Here is a 5,585-nt window from a genome sequence, read left to right as displayed (position 1 = left end):
CCCTTTCGTTCTTTTATGTGCTCGCAGACGCCTGCCGTATCAGTCATTTCATTGTGTTGCAACAATATTTTGGGATTGTCACGGAATCCTCCTCATCGACTTCAAAGAGAGGAACACCACAGTGAATGCGACTTATTATGCTTCACTCCTACACCGACTGCTAGACGCCATCAAGGAAAAGAGGCGCAGCAGGTTGAGTCGAGGTGTCCGGTTGCTCCAGGACAATGCCCCTGTCCACACGGCTTCTGTTGCCAAGGCTGCACTGAAGGAGTGCGGTTTCGAAGAAATCCACCACCCACCCTACAGTCCAGACTTGCCACCAGACTTGGCAACCTACGCCGACTTGGCACTTGGAATGTCGTCCGAGTGACTACTTCCTGTTCTCAAACTTGAAGAGGGATCTCAGAGGACGGAGATTTCAAAACGATAGTGCGGTGCAAGAGGCAGTTTTCCAGCATTTTGCGGACGAAACTTCGGACTATTTTTTCAAGGGTATAAGAATGCTGGTTGAAGGGTGTCAAAAGTGCATCGAAGTTAAGGGTGACTATGTCGAAAAGTGATACACTTGTTTCGTGTCTATGACTATTAAAAGTTGGTCGGGCCGGAAACTTATGGAACCACCCTCGTACATCAGGCTGAAAGAAGGACTGTCCCTTCTGTATTTTCACGGAAACGGAAGGCAGAAATTGGCATTTCCGTGTACGTCTGATTCCCGCTGCGGAAAAAAAAAAAAGCAGGAGAAGGAGAAGACAAATTAGGTACGAACCCAGCTCTCATCGGAGATGTCGCCTTGAGACTTCCACGAGATCTACGAATTGAACATTTTGAGGCATTGTTCGGAATTCGCGGTGTTTATCCCGTTCACTTGGCAGCCGCACATGCAGCTCGAGGAACATCTGACGTCACGCGCTCCTCAGCTTCTGCCGCTATGCTTCACGACAGCGCGCGCTCTCCGTGGGCGATCGTATCTGGCGGGCAGCTCAGCGGGCTCGCAATCATCGAAAATATGCCCATCCGAACACCGTACTCACAAAATATTGGTGGCACCATAATCCTACGTAACATTTGAACATTGTTCTTGACCTTTTCTTGTAATTGCAAAAATTTCGCTTCTGTTGTGTTGGTGAAACTGGGCCTGAGTGTCGACGCGGATGATTTTTTTTTTTTTTACATTTCTCGCTGAAGGTTTCGGGCGGTAAAAGAGATTTCCGAAAGCATCCGAAGTAAAATTTAAAAGTTACGAGTTTTATTTAATTAATGACCGAATGCAAATGAGCCGCTCACTGCTCAGTTCTTGGCCGATGTCTCAGGGATGCTCACTGAAGAGAAAGCTTTTCGATAGCACCACCTGTTGAGGAATAATTCAGCCGGGGACATTTGTGAAACACACGGCATATACAGGGTGCTTCACCTAAACTGATAAAAAGTTCTAACTGGCAACGTACTCGCCGGAGGATTGTGAGACTTTCGGCAATTACCTTCTGGGAACTTTGTCGTCATTTAGGAAGGCTTTGGACAATTTTTAATTGAGAGAAATTTATTTTTTAGTTGAACTTCGAAAATTGCCAAGCGAATCTCACTTTTTTTTTTTTTACAGAAATATGAAGTCCTCCACGAATAACCACAGACCCAACAAAAACGATGCACAGTATCGCAAGAGAAATAGTCTTTAAAAATAGTAAAAATTCGGCTTTAGCCCTGCCTGCTTAATTGCCGCAAAGAAGAACGCACGGGAGTTGCAGGGAGAGGAGGAAGTGTTCCCGCCTCTTGTTTTACATTTCTTTCCCCCGCTTTGACCATGATGCTGGTGACAACCGACTTATCAAGATATCAAAACAACTGTCTTATCACAAAGAAGGCAAAACAAATGAAGGCGGGGACACTTCCTCCACTAGCCGCACATTTCGCGCGCGCTTCTTTGCGAAAATCAAGCGGGCGGGGCTAAAGCGTAATTTTTACAAAATGTTTTTTCGACTATTTCTGTTGCGATACTGTGCATAGCTTGCATTGGGTCTGCGGTTATTCGTGGAGGACTTCATATTTCTGTTAAAAAAGTGAGGTTCGCTAGGCAATTTTCGAAGTTCAATTGAAAAAAAAAATTCCCGCAAAAAATTGTCCAAAGCCTTCCTCAATGGTGGCAAAAGTTTCCAGAAGGTAATTGCCGAAAGTCCCACAATCCTCCGGCGAGTACGTCGCCAGTTAAGAGTTTTTTTATCACTTTAGGTGAAGCACCCTGTATACTGGAATCATGGAACATATCCCTAACAATAGTACCTTGGCCCTTTGAATAAGCCCACCTGCTAAAGAAACTGGAAAAAACAGTCGCACTGCCATAAATCCCGGGAAGGGGGGGAGAGGGAATGGCAGGATCGCCTCGGGACAGGACAAGGAAACGAGAAGGTCACAAACTGGCGACGGCAGCTAGTACATCAATCTATATCATCACCACACCGGTAGACAACGACGTAGGAATGACAGTGATGCATCTGCTTTCGTCAGGAAGCATCTTTGAGAACAGGGAGTCCCATACTACGATTCAGTAGGCAATAGGATCGATTCGGTAGGCAGAAACAGTACTTCAGGGAATCAAATGGGCTAAGCATACACACAAGCAGTTACAAGAAGTTACTTTAAAAATTGATTAAGTTACATTTACAGTTAGCCTGCAAAAATTGTAATTAATCTCCAGTTAGAGGTACTCTTTTCGAAATATAACTACTTATAACTGCAGTTACCACGTTAAAGTATAACTTAATTGCTTTACAGTTACACTTTGGGAAAAACATCCCGAGTCAATACGGCTCTCAAAAATGACAAACGAAGAAGTATGTTAGAGAAATTGCAGACACATGTGTGTGTGTCTCCCTTTGTTCTCATCCCAATTGGCATCTTTGGCAACTTTGACCAGCTGCCTGGGGAAAGTTATGGAAAGAACGGTCTTGCGTAGAATTGAGTGGCGACTCGAAAGCCGTGCCTTCTTCCCTCAAGGGGAAGCTGGGTTTCGACGGCACCGCAGTTCGATAGATTCTGCACTCTTAATTTTTTTACTCCCTTTTAGGTGTAATCCGGTGGTGTCATAACTCACCCCCTAAAGGGTGTATGGGAACACCTCTAGGAGAGGTTACACCCTCCAGAAAAAGGGTGTTTTCTGTTGGGCGAAAAACACCCTTTGGGGTGTAATCAAGAAGTGTCATAACTCACCCCCTTAAGGGTGTACGTGAACACCGTGCGCATGATTACACCCTTAAAAAAAGGGAGTTTGCGCATGTACGCAGCACGAAATTTCAGTTTTCTGAGCTGCCAGCAGCTGCAAACTGTAAATCCGTGTGAAAGGACAAAGAGCGAAATGTTGTAGAATTGCACACCCCAATTTCAATTGCAAATTTCAGACAAGTACGTTACAAGCAGTACAATATACACTCTAAACCCAGTGACGGATAGGTGCCGCCTGATCAACTGGCACATTTCTCAAACAATGCGCTAGATGACTTCAAGAGGCCTGCGAAAGCTGCCGGTGCTCTGTGCCCCCTGAAACAACTGGTACGACACCCCTGCTGACGCCAGGAGCCACAGTGTACCTTACGTATTAAAGGAATACTTGTACCCATTAATACGCGAGATACATTATGCCTCTCGGGTTCCCTAACATAAAATGACATCCACGTTTGGAAAAAAAAGAAGAAAAAAAAGAAAATGCACCAAGGACACCCCAATTGAAACACCAAATTTTATTGCCGTGCACATACCTTTAAATTGAATCCCGTACATCATCGTTGGCCGAATGGAAAGCATACACGGTTCACTAATCCCAACACACACATATGGAGCACATGTTGCATGGACAGACAACCTCCGATGAACCAGGCAGTACTCCAAACATCGAACACACAGTCCTCGGAACTCCGAACAGGCACTGCACAGCTCAACCAAGATCATTCTTAGTGACGAACACGACAGTTCCTCAAACGAAATGGCCGATGAACAATTGTCCAAGCTAGTGGCACCATACACACTTCGATGCGAAGCAGTTACAGTTTTGCACGCGTGTATGTGACCGTTGAGACAGGAAACTACCTGTGAAGAAACCGCAGTTAATATCACGCTGGTATTGTTCAAACGTGAATGCTAGAATAGTACAGCATTTTGCGACTCACGTCCTTGAAGTTGATACAGTCCCACGTGCACCTAAAACGAAAGAATACAATTAGCCTCGCTTGTAATGTACACATCATCACTTCACCGATGTAGCCGATCTCTCCTGCCGCCATTTGCAATGCGTCCACTGTCTGCAACAGAATGTACTGCGATGGTTAAACACAAGTAAAACGCGGGCGTCGTACGTGGAATCCCAGCTAGGTTGACTTACCTTAAGCAAACATTAGGCCTGTACTGAGAAAACAAGCTTGTCATCCTTCTCAAACGCGAGGTTGCACTGCACACAACAGGCAGGAAAGCAGCGAGGAATACACTGCGGAAGAATACGAGGTGCCACTGGTGCCACGTCACTCCTCACGGCGGGAGCGCCCAGCAACGTAGTACGCTCCAGCGAAGGCACACATACTTAGCCTGCACACGCATTATTCAACACGCACAAGAATGTTCAATACGCACATGCGTACACGGCTCAGTAGGCACACATATTATTCAGTGAGACACACATATTTGGCGATTGGGATCGCTGTGCTTGCTATTTGATAACTGTTACGGCTGTTTACCGGCTGTACTTTCTGAGGGAACTTTTTTAACCGGCTTATGTTCGTCACACGATTTAGAGTGTAGACTCAAAATTTCTAGCGAGGTGCCCCATTGTATGCATCTGTAAGGAGCATGAAGCATGTCATTGTACTTTCAAAAGACACATACAGTTCATGTACAAAGCTCTATGCCCGTTACACCCATTTTACGCCTCTTTTACACCCAAGCTCAGTGGATGTTGTAAATAAGGTGTTAAGTTTTTATTACACCCATTTAACACCCCTCATCCGAGGGTGTTTCTTCGAGCTGGTGTAATATGGGAGTAAAAATCAGTTTACACCCCAATTACACCAGATTACACCCTAAAGGGAGTAAAAAAATTAAGAGTGTGTCCTCGACTTGGTCACGTCGGTGGAAGAGGCACGAGGAGGCGGGAAGATCTCGGCCGTGGTATTTCTTGACGTTAAAGGGGCTGAGAAACCATACGGATAGGACTTTGTCTCTGGCAGGGTCTGTACACTTCACTCCACGCACTTCGTACGCAAAGTCCCACTTTCCACATCCTATTATTTTTTATGCTATCGAGTTTTAAAAATCCCATATTTTCGAGGCCCCCGTCGACCGTCGCGCCATGCGGCGCCGAACAGCTTCGTGACACAAACGGGAAGTTACATCAGAACGGCAATTGTGTGACTGAACGTCATAGCGGTTTCCGCTTCCGTTCGTAGCACATTTCTCGCGTCCGCGTGTTCTGGCCTGCGGTGTTGGGGGGTTCGTTGCCATTGTTTTATTCTTGTTTTTTTTTTAAATTTTTTTGTGAGGTACTGAGTTTCTAGTTTGTACCATGTCACGGCGCTGCGTTGTGCCATGCTGCAACCCGGAACCTAGTG

The 5,585-nt window shown here is 45.7% G+C and overlaps 1 long non-coding RNA gene across 1 annotated transcript; it reads right to left on the bottom strand.

Moving 5' to 3' along the window:
* Positions 1 to 3,713: 3,713 nt before the first annotated feature.
* LOC135383692 (uncharacterized) lies at positions 3,714 to 4,377 on the bottom strand. Its single transcript, XR_010420004.1, has 4 exons — positions 4,367 to 4,377; positions 4,241 to 4,286; positions 4,155 to 4,185; positions 3,714 to 4,074 (listed from the first exon to the last, which is right to left on the bottom strand). It is a non-coding gene; the product is annotated as an uncharacterized LOC135383692 (long non-coding RNA).
* Positions 4,378 to 5,585: the final 1,208 nt, after the last annotated feature.

The sequence above is a fragment of the Ornithodoros turicata genome, chromosome 2 (genome assembly GCF_037126465.1).
Source record: "Ornithodoros turicata isolate Travis chromosome 2, ASM3712646v1, whole genome shotgun sequence".
Classification (NCBI taxonomy): Eukaryota; Metazoa; Arthropoda; class Arachnida; order Ixodida; family Argasidae; genus Ornithodoros; species Ornithodoros turicata.
This window is presented reverse-complemented; position numbering and strand designations above follow the sequence as displayed.